At 36.6% G+C, this 19,370-nt stretch overlaps 1 protein-coding gene across 5 annotated transcripts in view; it reads left to right on the top strand.

The window, feature by feature from the left end:
• LOC120770540 (forkhead box protein O) overlaps window positions 1-19,370 on the top strand; it is a 96,061-nt gene that overhangs the window by 76,261 nt on the left and 430 nt on the right. The gene's annotated exons all lie outside the window — the stretch shown is intronic.

Raw genomic sequence — 19,370 nt, 5'->3', positions numbered from 1 at the left:
GTTTTTCTCCGTCTGGCGGTGTGATACCACACGATCTTGGTGGCCAATCGACCGGCCCGAAACGTGAAATTATCAGTTCACTGAAGTCTTCTCTAAATAAATACACTGATTGATGCGATGTGTGGGAAGTGGCGCCGTCTTTTGAAACCAAATGTCACCGAGATCAAGAACTTCAATTTCAGGCATTAAATAGTCGGTTATCATGGCGCGATAACGGTCTCCATTGACGGTTACGTTCTCACCGGCATTATTTTCAAAGAAATATGAACCGATGACGCCTCCGGCCCACAAACTACACCAAACCGTAGTTTTTCCTAAATGAAATGGGAGCTCTTGATCTTTTCAGGTTGCTCTTCATCCCAAATGCGGCAAATTTGTTTATTTACATATCAATTGAGCCAGAAATAGCAGTCATAGCTGAACAAAATTTGTTTCGAAAACGTCAAATCTTCTTGGAACTTTTCAAGAGCCCATAGAGCGAAGCGATGTTGCTTGGGAAGGTCGAGCGGCTTCAGTTCTTGCACAAGCACAAGTATTTTGTACGCTTTCAATTTAAAGTCTTATAAAATATGCCAAGCCTTTCTATAGCTCTGTTCGATTTACTGCGAACGGCCCCGAGTCTATTCTCCACGGTCTTCGCTTACACTCTCAGTTAAGGCTACTCTATTTTCTTCACTGCTTGCTGAACGTGGTACATTCGATCGAACATTATCCAATAATGAATGCTAGGTCTCAAGATGGGTGATGTGGTCGCGAATAGTACGCTACTTGGACCACAAGTTATACACCATATTTCCAAAAATTTGGTATGAGTTTGATTTTTTTCAGACTAGTTCGATTTAAGTCCAAAAATAATATGATTACTTAAGCTAATATTATTCTTGACTCGTGCAAAATATGTATAGTGTATATATGTAGTACACAAGTATATCTGAAGCTTTGTATATAAATATATAAATTTGTGTGCCGTCTTTCAAAGCATTTCAACGCGTAGAATAAAAGATTCATTGCCATATCCTGCGCCTGTTTAATGGTCTTCCTTTACAACCGTTAACATTTTTTTCTGCGTTTTACAGTTTTTGCTTTTTGTGTAAGCTTTTCTCCTTACATTTGTGCGGCTGTGATTTAGTTCGCTGCTTGGAGTCGTAATGTATACACACACATGCATACACACAGATTTTAAAGGACATTTTTTGAAATTGCATTAACTTACAAGCTGTGGAGACAAAAAGTCGTACACGCAGCAAAGCAAAGCACACAAATCAGTGTGGTGAAATCGCCTAGTGGTTTTCAGGGTTGTCTTTTGCAGTATATACATACATATCTACATATGTATGTATGTATGTGTGTTGGTAAGCTTGCGACAATTTGGTTTTTTATTTCCTCCATTAATGTACGCGTGATTTTGTGCCAACGGCGGCAGGTTTTTCATTTTTATTATTTTTTCCTTCGGTGTTGACGACCGTAATGATGTATATGATAACGGCACTCATACACTAACAAGTACTATAAATATATTCAAGTATATAGACAAAGTCGTACGCGTTGTGTGGGTGTCTGTGCTAAAAGTGTGTCTTTGGGCACTGCAGTGGTCGCCAGCACCGCTGTCTCGTCGGCAAGTCAGTTTCAATTTTGGCCAAAGATCTCTTAGCAATTTCTTACGGTTCATTCATTCACTTATTCCTTTTGCTTTTTTGCCTCACTTCTGCACTTGCGCTCGTGCCGCGTGCGCATTCATTCATATTCATAGATTTCCACTGTAAAATTATATTATTAACATAATTTATGCATAAATGTCATTTAAAATTTGTGCAGCCACTTCTGTGGAGACGAGAAGAGAAGTTGGCATACTTTTGCTGCGCAGTTGTTGGTACTGGTCTAGCAGCGGCTGGGGAGTTTAAAGCATTAGAGCAGCTTTTACTTAATAAAAGATTAGCTTTCGAAGATTTAAGTTTGCTGTTGGAGAAAGAGAAATTCGTAAGATTAATATTTAAATGGAGACTTTAGTATTTTTGTGTGTTTTAAAGGTAAAAACGTTAATATTTTTGGTATAAATTTTTTGGCAGCAAACACAGCAAACGCGATTTAAATACCAAACCTAGAAAAAAAAATTTGTCTTTTGAGCCTCTGTATTTTGCTGATCTCTTAGAAACTCTCTTATTCTTCCGTTCACTTCTTTATCCGAGGCTGTTTTCTGCTTTTCATTGTTGGTGTTTTAACGTGAGGGATTCAAAACTCTGCATACAACCTTGGGGAGGGATCTTTCGCCTACTCACCTTAGCTCGACATCAAGCGGATGTTTTTTTGCTACCCAGAAAATACTTGATCTAAGATCGGAAGTCCTGAGCTGCTTGAGCCATATGTAAAAGAATTGTTTCTGGACTCTCCCAAGTGAATGGCGCTCAGAGAACTGTCCCCTCATGTGAACTTCTACACATGACTCCATCTTACAAATCTTCCGATCACTACTTGATAAATATATACCAGAACATCGTATGAAAATTTCAAATCGATTTATCGAACCGTTGCAAAAAAATGTTCCTCCCCCTCTCTGAAAACAGCGTTTCAAAATAAAAGCGATTAAATTAATCTTATACTAAGTTAAGAACTTCCTCAAATACAATCATAACTCCGAGACTATATTCGAATACTTTTATATTAGAGCGGGTCGATTTTCAGGGAGCCAAAAAAAAATAAATTTACGAAAAAAATCGCATATGGGGGTATGTTCTACGCATCATTCTGAATAATTTTGCCTAAGAGTTTAAAATTGGTTTTCAGCTAGCGATTTTTAAGGCGAAGTTTCCAAGGGATTTTTAAAAATTTGTTCTTCAGTTTTTGAGATATCCGAATGAAATTCAATACGTAAGTACATTTTGATCTTCTATTGATCACTTGACGGAATCCGCCAGATTGGATAACTATATCAAATATCACGCTTTCAACTCATCTTTTAGATCATTTAGATTTTGTAAACTTCGCCTTAAAAATCGCCAGTTCTAAACCGGTTTGAGACTCATAGTCTCTTATGCAAAGTTTTTCAGAATGTTCCATAGAATACTTCTCGTAAACGCGACTTTATAGAAAAAAATCGGCCCGCTCTAATGCATATACATTCGACATATGTAAATATATTGATAAAAACTCTAGGTTTATTTAATTCACAAGGGTATATAATCACTTAAATTATAGGAAATCTTAAAATTCGTTGTATTGCTCCACTACTTTCGCGATCTATTGGGTCTATTTTGAACGATGGACTGGAAAAATAGCAGACACCAGTTTTTTTTATTATTTGAAAGTCTGACAAAATGACAGCGAATTAAAAAATGTTAATTTTTGATCATGTCTTTCAAGCAAACAAGACCAATAAAAATCGAAAAAGTATTTTTCAAAGCTTAAAAGCTCTTAAGCTCTCAGAAGCTGTTGAAAAAAACTTTTAGGAAAACGCGTTTAAAGCTGACAGAACAATGTAAATAAGGAGCGCCATGCTGGATATGAGGCTTGATATCTGGTAAACAAACATGCTTTCGATGAAATCCCTTGTAAGGCATGTTTCCAGTAATGACTTTATTAGAAATATTCAAAAAATCGATTTTTTCAACCCAGCGAAGATAGATCAAAACGTACCATTAAACATGTTGAGCTTAAAATATTAAAATTTCCTAAAGCACATTAACACAATTTGCAGCACACATTTCAATCAAGCTGCGTCACAGCTAATCATCTTTCGCTGAAATATTTAAAAGCGCATTTAAAACAAATCACTGCATCATTAGAGCTCATTAGAGCGCAAATAGCCTCTAAATCGGCAACTCAATTACCGACTCGCCGTAAGTGAGCTAAATTATACAAGCAAGTGAAATATGTAAACGATCCGTTACACGACACAATACGAAACGTATGGAAATGTGGAAGCTCGTCAAAAGCACGCCGAAGCGCACTTGAAGTCCAACAACGCGCATAAAGTATCGAAAGTGCTGATAAAAAACACGCCAAACGGGCAATTTGTCTCCTTGACAAAAAATATCTTTACGCTATTGTGTTCGTGTGTGACTGTAAGTGTGTATGTATTTGTAATTGGCTACTAATTCACTTAAAAATGTAGCCAGCAGCGAAGTGGCCAAGACGCCGAGTAGAAGTAGAAGTGTGAGCAAAGGTATGCAGGTGAATTTCAGAGTTACCAACGAAATGGACAAAAGCGAGGTGGAGGGCGGGGTGCCACCACCAGCCACCAATCAACGCGAAGCACTCATTTTCTGCATTGCTTGGCAAATTAAGTAAGTGATTGCCTACAAAATGTTATGCAACACTGAGCACACGGCCGGTGGCCACTTGACTGCTGCTTGACTATGCTACTTTGTTGCCACTTCGGCCACTTTTTTGTTTTTTGTGCTCTGCTTCTGCTTGCTGGCTACCGGTTGTTGCGCTTGTCAGCGGACAGCTTTTGAAAATTTAATTATATCCTTGGGGCAATGAATGTGCAAGTATGGCTTAACTGCACATACACACACACACATCTACTAAATACTTGCTTTTCGCGCTGCATGTTGCTGTTGTTGTTGCGCGTAAATGAAGCGTTTACTTAATTTGATCGAATTCAAAGTGGTTGACTGGCCGCCATTTATCTCTTATGCCGGCTTTGGCGTTATTGTTGTCAGAACTGCAACTGAAAGGCCTTTGAGTGCGCCAAAGCGGCGTTTTTTCATATTTCTTTGTAGATGTGTGTATGTGCTTGCGTAAATTATGCAGCAGCTGTCTTCTTAGTCAATTCACAACCTACCTTCCCACATTTCAGCAACATTTCTGCCACTTCTATGAAGATTTTTATACTCTAATTTGTGACAAACAATTTCAACGCGCCGTGATTTTGATTTTTTCGCCTGCAAACATTCCTCCTCATCCTCCCGCACCTAACGGCATTTCACTTTGCTGCTTAAGACAAGCGCCAGTAATTCATTTACGCACACCGCTGCCTGTCTTTGGACTTGTCAGCGTCCAAAGCCGTGTCTTCTGCCCATCTGCTATGCATGTGTTTTTTTATTGTTTTTGGTTTTTTCGCCTTGGCTTGGCGCTAGTAATTTGCGCTTTGCGAACTTTTCTCAAACTGTCAGTGCGCATTTTTGCTTTGTAAAAACTTTGCTGCCAACTTTTTTCCTCGCTATTTATTTCAATTCATTTGTGTTCGCTCTTTTTTTGTTGCTGGTCGCTTTGTAATTCTCGCTTTTTGCTTGACAAATTGAATTCTTACAAGCTTTTTATTTGTTTGTCTGTGCGCTTGTGTAGGTGTGTGTGTGTGTGTGTGTGTGTGTGTGTGTGTAATACGGCAATTAGAATCGAAAGTTTTCTGACTGGTGGCGTTGCGGTGATGCGTCATTGGTGTTTGCTTGGTCGCAAAAGTTTGACGTAAATCATGCTTGTCCAGTCAAAGCTAAAAAAAGTGGAAAATAAAATAAAAGCGGGAGCGCAGCCAAAGGAACTCCAAATGCGCTTAAACTTGTTCGCATACTTTCATTTGAGCGAATTATCTAAGCGAATTATTTGAATACTTGCGCAAGTCAATTTGCATTTGGCAGCTAATTTTTGTTTTTTTTTTTTGTACAGTTTATTTGTAACTTTATTTGAGACGAGATCTGGCGTCTTTATGAGAGTACTTATTTCTCAGCGGACGATTTGCATAGTAGAAATGTGGAAAATTTTCGTAGTTTATGTCATATAGTAGTTATGGGTATGGGTTGTAGCGCTTAACGGCCACAACTAGTTTGAAATTGATTTAAAAAATCATTTTTTTCATATTGCGATAGGTCACACATTTAAAATCAATTTTACAAAGTTATAAATCGATAAACTTTTTAATCGATAATTGAAGTAATTTGTGAGTTATACTCGTAGCTTTCTAAAATGTAGCCGTTCAGTTCATTAGAACTCCATTAGTTTATCTTTAAATGCGTTTTTCTCAAAACTACATATTTCGCAATTAAACCAACACAAAATAAACCGATTAATATAAAAATTGTCTTGTTTTTTTAATCCCCCAAATCGTTTTTTTTTTTCTAAGCTATGACACTAGATGTGCGCCTTATAGTTAAGCAGGAGAACTTTGGTGTTGTATAAGTTAAACAAATTTCAAATTTATTTCGTAAAAATTTTGGGAAATTCTGCCGGACTGTCCAAGTCTTTTACCGGTTAACAGCCCGGTATGTTTCGGTTATGTATACCCGAACGTATTTTTTCATATTCGTCCTCAGCAATGCGGCGAAGTGTCGAGAAAGAGCGTTCAGAGCTCGCATTCGTTACAGGAGTTGTGAAGAATATGCGAAAAAACAATGATTTATGGTGTATTGTCTACATCGCAGGTCTTCAACGTTTCCATTGCAGTATTAATTTGTTGTCTTTTAACTTTTGCATCTGCCCCAATGTCACTGCCAGTGATCCAGTTCAACTTTGAGTTTTAAACGTCGCACGACGTTATTATTATCCAGAAGACCTTTGAATCCATCTATCAAGCAGTCAAAAATATTTTCAATTTCTTTGATTTTCAAAGCAAAAACTTTTTCTGGAAGCAAGAAACTTAGTTGAAATCCATCCAATACTTCTCTAGAAAAGCCCGTCTTTAAATCTTCGTCGATTGTATCCAAAAGAGGTATGTAGACTGAGTATCCTGTAGTATTCTTCGTAAGTTCTCACGCAGAAGTTTTCTCGTTTTGTTTGTCAGCCAATCTGCGGCTTGGTTTTTCTTCGTCAACTTTCAGTTCTGCCGCCATTTTTTTCGTGTCTGAAAATATGGATCGAAAATGTTCCTCAGCTTTTTGTTGTGTATTTGATGTCTTTGTCAAATCGATCGTTTTTTTCTGAAGAATTACGCTAAGTGAAAGAGTTAGAGACAGAATATAACATAGGCAAAAAAACACAATTATAAATTGAAAGTAGCAGACGGCAGCGATGAGTATCGTTGCTTTTCCCGCTATTTCCTTATTTTTCCAGGTACTAATTTTTCTATTTTGGAAAACTTGTAGCATAAACCGCGGAGAATGTATCAATCGAATATATCACAGATGGGACTGAATGCAGCATCTATTTCAAGTTCTCTATTAAGTCCCGTCGCTTCAGATTTAGCACTTTCGGTTACTGAATTGATTGCATTTATTAACAATTTATTCTGCATACATATATGCATATAACTTCTGTGGTATCTTAGCATTATTTATTATATTCAAACACGAAGACAGTCTTTAATTTTGTTTCTAAAATAAAATGGCAAATTTCTTGCTAATATTTCCGATATATTTAAATTTTTTCAGAGTAGTAAAATTACTAATAAACTATTTAGCCCTTGGAGGAGAAAATTTCCCACATTTCCCCCCTCTGAATCCGCCAGTGCTATAGATGAAGCGAATTTTGTTAAATGGCCTCCTAGCGACTACTACATATATACTATATTGTTAGATAGTTTTCAAACTTCATGACGAAACCACTTGAGTCCATTATACCGTGTTACAACAAATTAATTAAATTTTGAGAGGAAATGTGCTCACATTGTATTTTTATGGGTTAAGTAAAATATTGAAAATTTTTAGATCGGTAATTTTTTAAGTTGTGAGGGTATTAAGAATAATTTTTTTAGAGAACAAAAAAAAAATAAAATGTCTTTTAAGGAAAAAACTATAAAAAGTACAAAAATGTTTAAAAAAAAATAATAATTTGTAAATTAAGTAAAAAAAAAAACTTGATTCACTATATGTGATTAGATTGTTCTGCTGTCATTATGTGTGAGTAGCATCATTGAAAAATGGCACAAATGAAGCAAGGAGGCTTCTTCCTTAGATAGGGTTTAAAATCAATTACACTATCGGCTTGATATCTTAATAATCTTTTATATAGCTCACGGTCAAACCAGATTCTCGAATACGTTTATGAAATTTTAGCATACTTATTTTACTTAAAGTAATTTTTCGAAAATTCGAGTAAATTCTTTTGGGCTAAATACTTGTTCAAAAATCAATATAGATATCTCAATCGACTGCTGACATAGATCCACAATTTTGTACGAATATATACTATAATTTATTAGAAATATTAAAATTAATTTTTTTTTCAAAAACCAAAACTATTTGCAAAAAACATAAGTTGCCTTATATTGCCTTGATTTAACTGTGAACGAAGTCTGCTTGAAAATATTATAATAAAGCGGATCTACTCTTATAATCTCTGCCCACACACACAAATATAATTATAAGGCATCGCTGAGCTGGCCGGCGCTATCGCTATTTGTCACACTTTCAAACTTTCGGCATTTGATTAACTCAGTTCGTGCAGAATTTATTAATAAGGTAAAAATTTGGGTATTAAAATTTAATCGAACATAAAAGTTGTCAACTTAACCTCTGTGACAGGCTGGAGGCGAAAGCCAACCGGAGAGCTTGACAGCAGAAAGCAACAAAAAACGGCAAACGCTTAGGGAAGGAGTAGAATAAAGCAGAATAGAAAAATAGCAGCAAGAGCGCATGGAAAGGGCGACAATTTGGCTCACTGCACATTATATGAGACAATTTAACTTTATTAACCACCCGCCTGCGCTGTCAATATTAAATCAGATGTCCCGAAGGTTCAACTGAAAGGACAAAAAACAAAAAAAAGCGACAAAGAACTGCACATGGGAAGTAGTAAAAAAGAAGCGCAGCGTGCGCAAATACACATACGCACCAATATATATGTATGTATGTACGTGAATGGAGGGACTGTAAGAATGACGGTAACTTTGTACCCATAGCTATGTGTGCTCTATTTGATTGAATTATTCAGCGAGTTGCCAAAGAATTTGTTTCTAGCACAACTTCATTCTCTCACTTGCTTTTTTTGCATGTGATTTTCATTTCTTTTTGCCGGCTCACACCTCGCAACATGCCACTTAAAATTAAAGAAGCCAACTTTGCCACACAATTTCACCGCAACGCGTGTTGCATGAAGAACGGACGGAAGGAAGGAAGGAAAGAGGTGTGGGTGTCGCAAGTTGATGACTAAGGGACGAAGTGTTTGACACTTAGTTGCCACGTTTGCCGTGCGCTGTGATTGAAGGTGGGGAAGAGGCATTGTACTGGGCTACATGAAAAGGAAACCATGTGCCGACATTTCTGCTGGGAAATGCAATGAAGTGGGGAATTACTTGGCAGTGGTTGCTAGCGAAAGTTTTTAAAAATTTTTTTCAATAATTATTATTTTTTTTTTTTTGTTGAAAGCCGCGACAAACTTTGTCGCGGACGCTAAGCGGTTTTTCTCAATTTTTAGCTTTCCCATTGCTTTAAGCGCTCATTGCCGCTGCCACACAAAAGCTATTATACGCTGCTAGGATACGGCCAATTTCGATTTTTATCGCGCTTTTGTCGTTTGCTTTTTGTGCTTTGCTTGTTCTTGTTCGACGGCTTTGAGTTTCTCATTTTAAAATAATAAAGAGTCGCGAAATTCTTTTGTATTGTGTCCTTGTTCTTCGTTGCGGCTTCCGGAATTCCTACACCAACAAAGTTTCTCTCATTAATAACCGCTAGGGAAATGTTGGCGCATTGCTTCTGGAGTTCTGGAGTTGGGGTGTGTTGGTTGGTGTGGCATGTTGACAACTGATTTGTGGCTGCCGCAAATTATGACACCAGCTGTCAAGTGGAACGCCAAATCATGCTGTGTCGGCAGGTTTATACGTCGTACACGTGATTTAAAAATGGTTCTGCGAATTTAAATGATGGTCACAAGCAGGTCGTTCAAAACTTGTGAAATTGCTGATTTGGTGGGAAAAGTTCGTCAAATTAGTAAAACGACGTAGTGATAAATAAAGTCACTATTTGGTGATTTTGAACCAAATATTGGGTAAATATGATTAGAAATACGAAATGACTTTTTCGACTTCCAGTAAAAGGCAGAAGTGTTTGACATGAAGGCCAAACAATTTAAAGCTTTTTGTTAAAGAAAATGGATTTATCTGAGCAACCATTCTCTGTAGTCGCCTGATCTAAGGCATTTTCCATTTGCAAACTGAAAATCAGCTTGAAAGTAGCTTTTTCAAAAACAATCCTTGTAACGACATAAAAAAATCTGAGTCTAAATGCATATATTTTTAACTTTTAAATATTACATAATATGCATTTTCCTCTATATCAATGATCTATGATCTTTTCCCGAATAATTTATAACTCATTTGGACTACGTTGAACTCAGTCTTGATAACACCTATTAAATTAGTAGACCTTTCATAGAAAAAGATAAATTCTTGGAAACTAATTTGCAGAAATCGAGTTCGTTTTTTCGATTTCATTATTTTAAGACACCAATTTTTAATCACAGTACACAAATATTCATAAAGTTGATAATTTAGACAATTTTTTAACATTATTTCGAGTCTCTATTATGTTTTTTCCCCAAAAATGTGTGTAGGCCAGTTCAACTTCGGTGTAACATATACTAGTAGGTTCCTAATGACCACAAAAATACATATGTACATAAATCGAGCTCATCAATCAGTGAAGACATTTCCACTTGTAGGTGCGGTCGACATCTATATTTTTTTTTGCAAAATATTTGACCCATTTACCGTCGAAAAAGGCCACACGTGCATCTTATATTAACATTATTCCTTCAATACCACCTGTAATTATAGCTGCTTTAAGAGTCGAGATGGTAAATGACTGACATAAAGTTCGTATTGAATAATCTCTGTCAGATATTATATTTCTATTCTTAAACTTCTATTCTTTCAATGGCCGAAAGTTAATGGATAAACAGGAAACGATACTGCGTTTGACTAACAGATGAATGGAATTTACGCAACTTCCGTGGAAAGAGTGATGAAAATGCACTCGTGTTGTCCGAAGAAAGAAAAAATTGGCTTAACAAAAAGTATTCTTTAAACTACCGTAGAAAATAGTTAACTCAAGTTATGCGAATGTAATTACATACCAGTTATAGTATGTATATCAGGTACATACGAGGCACATAATTGGTACATAACATATGTATACATATGTATTACTCCGAGATATTGACCCTGCCGGCAAATGTATGTTTTAAAAATTTAATAAAATAATAATGAGTTTTTCTTTATTCGAAATAAAATGGCTAATTTTCTCAATATTTAATAATAGTAAAAATATTTTAAAACTAACTGCTTAAATGTTTATTAAAAAAAACAGTACATAAATGTATCAATTTGCATATTTATTTCTTAAGGGGTAATATGGGTTTCCTCGTGCAAAAAACGACCTAGTATTTTCAAAATTTTCTTTTTTATATAAAAAATAAAATATTTTATTCAACTTTTTTTTTGTATCAAACACACATATTTTTCAAAGCTTTTGTGGAATATCGAAGGGAAAGATGCAAAACTCGAACATTAATTACTACGTCATTTTGGGCAGTCAGCAGAACTTCGAACAGGTTCATCACAAGTTAAAAGAAAATATAGCTGTTTCAATTAATATGATAAACCAGGAGCTGGAAGTAAAAATTGTACAGTAGTTAGCAAGGAATTTTGATAATCGTCTTTGAAAACATAGTTTCAAGAAAAACGCTTTTAAAGTTTTGAGTGACTATAGAGCTGACTTCGACATCCAAGTTTTCAAGGCTGCATCTTCAAAACTATTAGTCGGATAAACTTGAGAACTTAGAATAGTATTCTCCAGATGTTACAGAATTTAATAAAATAGTAAAATAATATCTTTGAAACCGTGAAACTCAAGTAACCCCATAAGGGGCAAAAAACTGCACTTTTTCAAAAAAATGTTCTTATGTAAAAATTAAATATTAGAATTTTTTATTGCTACAAAACATACACTAGTATTAACAAAAAAATTCCGAAATTTTTGGAAAAAAATATTTTAAACTCCGCCGTTGCGAGGCCATTTCCAGTGACCGCTCGGAAAATAGATGCTTCCGCGTTGGCAAAATAACTCCTTACAGGATCAACTAAAGTGAAAAAATACGTGTTTTAGCTAAAATCTTAATTTGGAACTTGGACGAAGGAAAAACCAACGAAAAGCATACATTTTACAAAAAAATTAAATTTTTTTTAAATAGTTGTAATAGAAAAAAAAAATGTATCCAAGTCTTTAAGAATCGCATCTCAAAAACCTGTGTAAAATTTCATAAAGATCAGTTGAATAGTTCTAGAGAAATCTTCCCAACCTGCTTCAAAAACACAGTTTCGAAAAAAACGCGATTAAAGATGACGCACTTAGTCCAGCTAGCCTCGAGCACACAAGTTCTCAAGGCTGTATCTCCGAAACTGTTACTCGGATCAACTTGAAAAGGACAATATTATAGAGGTGTTGTAGAATTTAAAAGGACAATAAAAAAAAAAAACGATTTTTTGAAACCTCATGTAACACTTAAAATATATTATTTGATTGCCATAAAAACTACTGGAATTAAAGATTAATCATATAATAAAGTCTGGGTGTTAGACAAGTATCAATATATGAGTACTTTTTATTCGTTTCTAATTTGAAAAAATTAGTTTACACTGTTTTCTCATACTCTCATAAGATTTTCTGTATTTCCTACAGGGTTTACTTGAATGCCGCTTGCAATTGTTGAGGTTCAGTGAGGTCGTTAGCGGTTGAAACACATATTATCTTGTTTGCTTAGCACCTTTTTAACACACACTTGATTTGAGGGCTCACATATCCTTCTGCAAACACATTGAGCTATGAATTACTCACACACACAGACACATACAAGCACAGCATAATGCGAGCATAAGTGCGCACTTTCATTTCAAAGCATCCCAATTCAAACTCTCACACCAAGCAAAGTGTTGTGCTTATAATGCTGTTGCTTTTGTTGTAGTACTTGTTGTTCCATTGTTTTCGACACGACACTTAAAAACACGTTCATCGCCTTTGGCGCTCGCATTTGTATTGTGCGAGTATTTAGAACAACGACAGACAGATTATGCGCAGCTGGCTGGGGCAACAGCTCCATGTAGTTGTAGTTGTTTGTGGCAAAAGCAGGTCGCATTCTGTTGTGCAAGTGTTTTATTTTGCTTATTTATTTTCCACTTGGCCAGCTTGCTGTGCCCTTTGCTGAAGCCAGCAGCCAACGAATGCCAATTTCTCCTCAGCAAAGCTGTCAGACAGACAGCGAGTGGCGCGGTGAATGCTTACTGCACGATTCGCATTCAACAAGTGGTAATCGCGCAACGAATTTTTTTGCCAGCAAAACGTACAGACATAATCGCATAAATACTGGCAAACATATTTTACATTGCATTTGCACATAAATCCTTAAGGACTTTAAGCAGCTTCCAGAGCGAACGTCGCTGGCTGGCAGCACGCAGTTGTGTCGGATGGAGTGGCGAAGTGGAAAGCGCAGTCCCTAGATCCACACAAACACATGCACAAAGCCAGCAGTGCATCGTTATCCACTTCCATTGTCTACGCAATTCGCTATCCTGTCGCAAAATGCCACTTCAACTTGCCGCAAGCGCTCTCCCAGTCTCCACTCACTGCACTCCCATTCAGCGCACTTCACCGCGATTAAGTGGGCGTGATTGTGGTTTTTAATGTTGCTCCTTCTGTTTCCACTTGTGTGTCCTTTTTTGCGTGCTCTCTTATTAGTATTGTTCTAGCTTATTGTTGTTGTTGTAATTGCTTTCACTGCTGCGTGTTGGCAGCGGCAACAAGTGCCCGCGCTGAGGTGTTCCCTTGCGGTGGTTGTTGACACAAATGAGTGGTTGAACTCAAACGAACACGCACACACACCTACATGCATACATACATACATACATACACACACACACACACACACTCACCTTAACAATCTCAAACAATTGACATTACCTCCAGTTTAATGTTTGTTGTTGCATGCTTAGGCATCGCGACAGTGAATGAAGAGCGTGATGAAGCGCTCTGCTAAGGACTGCGCAACGTTATGGGTGGTGGTGTACCGTGCCACCAAGCCACATGCTTTCAATTGTGCGCTAGTCGTGCACTCGAGCTTAACTGTTATTAAATTGTCGACAATTTGTACGCACACACTCACACGCATGCACGATTTGTGGCTGCTTCGTTTTTGCCACTTTGCCGTCATTACTTTCCGAAGAAAAAATTTATATTCTTCATTCCACGCGCTTTCTTATCCTCCGCTTCATTGTGCTCTGCATTATTCTTGTTTAGGTAATTGTATGCGTTGATTTGTAATTTATTGACTGCAAATTGTGGCGATATTTAATTGGCAATTTCAATTGCGGAAATTTCTTTTTAATTCTCAGATTTTGAAGTATTCGTGATTTTATATGATTGATGGCATTACATCTTTGACGTGGCAATCGAATTTAGGACCGTTTTCTCAATGTCTGGTTAGTAACCATTTCAGAGTAAAGTTCTGTTTAACTTTACCGAAATTCTTTCCTTCGATAAGGGTGACCATCTGTCAGTTAAGTTCTGGTTAACTTAACCAAGACTACTTGCTTCGATAAAGTTAAGCATATGCCAGTTAAGTACTGGTTAACTTAACCAAGACTCTTTCTTTCGATAAGATTAACCATCTGTCAGTTAAGTTCTGGTTAACTTAACCAAGACTCCTTGCTTCGATAAGGTTGGCCATCTGTGAGTTAAGTTCTGATTAACTTAACCAAGACTACTTCCTTCGAAAAGGTTGATCATCTGTCAGTTAAGTTCTGGTTAACTTAACTAAGACTCCTTTCGTTCTGGTTAACCAGGAATTCACTGGCAGATGGTTGCCAACCAGTCATTGAGAAATCGGCCTTAAATACGACAAGTAGTTTTATTTTTTCCTACTTTGTTTTTTCACTGAAAGTCACACTGTTCCCCGAATTCAAAAATATCCCAGTATTTGAAATCGGATCCTGCTCGTCGTATTTCCAAATGCCTTGATTTTATTCAAGGATCAAACGAGAAGATATTTCATGTCAGCAATGAAGTTTTACTTACACTCTATATTCCCATAGCTTGGTGATAGCTATAAACTGTACAACCCGGATAGTCGCTGTTGAGTTTTTTCTGAACATAACTTTTTATCTAGTGTTATCTGTCTAAAGAAAAATTAATTGAAATCAGTCCAAAGAGAACTTATTTTTAAAAGCTGTATTCGATTCACCTTTTTCTGTGTACTATCTTTGGGCGCTGCGATCTTATCAACAAATTCAACTTTGTTGCAAATCTTGATTTAAGAAAGCATCCAGACATATCACCAAAATGGTATAACGGCTATCCTCAGTCCTAACATCAACTTTGTTTGCGTATTTTATACGCAGTGTCATTATTGTGAATAGCTCAAATGACATATTATATGCGAAAAGTGAAATACGAAATTAAAAATTTGTTCTTTTTTTATAGATTTTAAAAACTTAAGACACGAAATCAGTTATATTTGTTAATATAAAACTAAACTAAGGGGTTCCTAAAACTCTTTTGTGGGGAAGAAACAGAATTTCCTCACTATGGAAATAGGTGCCACAAAATAACGTATGTTTCAGATGTTTTGTTAACGCAAGGTTTCATCGCAAGTTCTATGAGTTCGTTTCAATGATTGTTTTTGTTTTCTATAGTAGGAGCAAACATTAAACTTTAATCCGCCACATCTAACCAACTCCCATTTAATGTCATTCCCACGGGACCACTGGCCAAAGTACTAGTTCATGGGAGAGAAGAAGACATTGTAGTCTCTTCTATTGTACGGACTCGCTGACGCCTTATATGTTGTAAATGTGTCAATCGTATCATAATTACAGCATCCAATTCGCTGACAGCTTTCCACCTTACAGAGAACTCGCACAAAAGTGCAGTCAAATCTTCCATCATGAGATTACCGTCAAGTGTGGTTTTCAGCTTTTCCCCTTATACTTGAAAACCGAGGGCAATGATGGAATACGTGTTCAGAATCTTCACGTATATACACTCTATACACGTCGGACAATATGGCCAAAAGTCATTTGCGTAGGATTTGTATAGGTATAGCATTCATGGTCACTGAGTATTTGTATCAGGTGATAATCCAAGTCCGTGTTGTCTATCTATCGACAAATGTATGTCCGGAATCAGTCTGTGGGTAAAACGTTTTGCATGAAGTTTACCATCGTTGCTGCCACATTGCGAAGCTTTTGATTCTCGCCTCTATTTTTGCAGCGGGAGACGTTTCTGATAAGTTGTGTGTTCACGCGAATTCGTCTCTCTGGATGTTGATCGGCGTCACACTGGCTAATACCTCAGCAGCGCTGTTTGATATGATTCGGAAAGCACTTGTCGCTGGAAAGCCTATGAAATGCGTTAATTGGTCTGGCATATGATGATGTTTGAATAATTGGTATAGTTTGTTCGATTCGCTTTTCTTCAACACTTGGTGAAATTAGAAAAAAATTCATAATTCATCTTCGAATTAAGTATAATTAGTTCAATTCCTCTTTTTATGTCAAATTGTTAAATCAGTTTTATTATCATTTGACTTAATTAAGAACTTTTTTTTATCAGATTTCCTTGTGACACGGTATGAAGAATGCTTAGTTAGAGTACAAAGAATTTTTCCAGTGAGCAATTAAAATGTGCAATGAAATTAGTTAATTGTAAATTAAATTGAGCAAAAATTACAACTTAATTGTCTTAGGTAATTGAGTTGTTTTTATACAACATTAGCCGTTGACATATTACTCAATCATATATTGTTCTCCTTTAAAAAAAATTACATTTACAAAATATTTTAATCATTTCAGTATTTTATTATGTTATTAGATTGTTATTAAATATTGATTACTCTTAAAATTGAAGCACTGACTCCGAATTTCGGCAGAAAATTTTCATAATTTCGACTCGTTGTTGGAACGTATATCTTTCAAACTTTACTGAAGAGAAATGTCGAAAGAGCGAGAAAAATATGGCGCCGTTTGCCGTACCTTTCGGTCTACTTTTGTAGTGCCTTATTGAAAAACCGTATAATATTTTCAACATATTCAAAAGACTTGCTCTTTTTTTGTTGCTACGAGAGAGCATAACCTACAAATTTGAAATAAATAATTTGGACATTGAAATAACCATATACATACATATATATTTCATAAACTATTTGCCACTCGTGTTCCACATAATTGCTATCTGGTATCGAAATTTCTACCCCCACTAGCACTGCCTACGATTTGGACCATTTTTTATTTGCGCCAAAGGCTATTTTATTACTACACTACATAAAAAATGGGTTATCTTATCGCGTCTTGGCGCAAAATTATGAGCATTGTCGCACTTCATCAAATCGCTATCAACAGAGTAACAAATTGAACTTGGGAAACAAAGGCTTTTTGCCTCGCAGGATAAACGCAAAGGCGCAAAACAACTGCCAACAGCCTAAATGTAGCGCAAATGGGCAGTTAACTAGGCGACAAATCCGCAAATGGACAGCAACTAAATTATTCATTAATTCGACTGACACTTGCCACTGCTGCCGACAGCGGCGGCCAATGATAAAGTGACAAGCGATGAGTAAGTGAGAGACTAGAGAAACGCATGAGATGGGGAGTGGACGACACTACTAGTACGGTATTATGCACAAATGTGTTTGGCGATAAAGAAGACTCAGTTGAAATTGGCGCAAGAGAAGTTAATCTCTAATATTTATATGCAAATGCGAATACGCTTAAGATAAGTTGTCAAGCGGTTGGGCGCGTGCGATACAAAATTTAATAGGCCTAACAGCAAATAACGGCATAAATACTGCGTATATGGGGTGGGGTGAAATGAGTAGCAATAAAATTTAGTATTGACACAAGCGTAATTCTAAAGTAAATTCTGGCGAAAATATTCACGCTTGAATGGCTGCAAATAAAATTATAAAAATATGAAAAGTTGAGCACAATTTTGAAAGGCTTTTTAGGCGCAATAATAATAATAAATCGCGCAAATTGGTGATAGTCGTAAATTTCCAGTACCACTGTGCGCCGCCCATTCGTTTGCAGAGGCGGAGTCGGCTTATTCAGTAGTCTTATTGCCGCTTATGCCTACATCTGTTCATACATACATAACTATATATTTGTACTATAAATAGTTGAAGCAATTTTATTGCCGCCGCCACCAGTCTAAAATCATAGCACTTCAGCGACTTTTACGCCTCTGTATCACCCTTCACTTCAATATGTACTTGCCCTTTGTTGCCTTAGCGCTCTTTGCTCTTTGTCATATCGCCCTGCCGCTCTGCATTGGTTGACACGCGGCGGCGCTGTCAAGTAATTGAATTTTATGTGCGAGTTGACACTTAAGTGTCGCGCATTCTGCGCATTTAAAATCTGCCATAAATGCCACAAATTGTACTTCTTGGCAGCAGTTACGAGCTATTAGCGCCCTTGAACGCGAGTGCGAGTGATAGCTGAGCTGAGAGATGGAGATATGCTTGGAAAAGGGGGGCTCGCGATTTGTCAGTTGCGGTGAAGTTTAGCGGCTTGTAAGTATAGAATATGATTTTAGTCGATCCCTGCAACAGACGCATGAATTTTTAGGCAATTTTAAACTATTATAAAAAAATGAAAAACATTTTTGCCATCCATTTTTATAGTAAGTCTAAACTTTCAAAATTGCAAAAACCGATTTTTCAAAATCCTAGACCAGATATATTGTGGTTGTTGGTTTGCTATATGCTATATGCATGGCTTAAATGTTTGTATTGCACAGAAGTTTTGAAATCTCGAAACCCAAATATGTATATAGAGAAAGTCTCAAGTTTTATATTTCTCACCTAATTTCGTATGCGGAATCATTGTGAATGTTGGAAAAGACTTACGGTGATTCAGGTTTGTCAAAAACACAACCGTAACAAAGCCTCAAAGTCGGTCGAGAGATCGTTGAAGAGGCCCTCGTTCTGTCTGACCATCGAGCACTTCAACTGATGAAAATATTAAAAAAGTGAAGGATATGATGCTTGAAATTCGTCTTGCTAGACTCGTCCCGATAAAGCTGATTTTTTTCTCAAAAAGAGATCTCTTTGGGTATGCTTGATCGTGAGAGTTCCTATCCCATATACATGGAGAGCATTTTAACTACTGATAATACATGGGTTTAAGAGTGTGACATCGAACAAGTCATCAATCATCGGAATGAAGGGGAAAAAGCAGAATAGAAAAACCACGCAAAAGCCGCTCGAAAATTGAGGTGATGCTCATTGTTCTAGTCGTAGTATGGTGCACCATGAATTTGTTCAGAAAGGATAGGTATTCGATAAAGAGTTTCATTTGGCCAGATTGAAGCGTTTGCGTGAGAAAATCTTATCTGGCGTTTTTACAATTTTCGTACTTTTCTCTCTCGTTGTACAATAGCATTTCGAGTTTGTTTAGAATGAAAACAGAAAATATGGTATTCTCTCTTTCAGTTTTGAAACGGTAGAAACCAATCCAT

Source organism: Bactrocera tryoni, chromosome 1, assembly GCF_016617805.1.
Source record: "Bactrocera tryoni isolate S06 chromosome 1, CSIRO_BtryS06_freeze2, whole genome shotgun sequence".
NCBI classification, from domain to species: domain Eukaryota; kingdom Metazoa; phylum Arthropoda; class Insecta; order Diptera; family Tephritidae; genus Bactrocera; species Bactrocera tryoni.
This window is presented reverse-complemented; position numbering and strand designations above follow the sequence as displayed.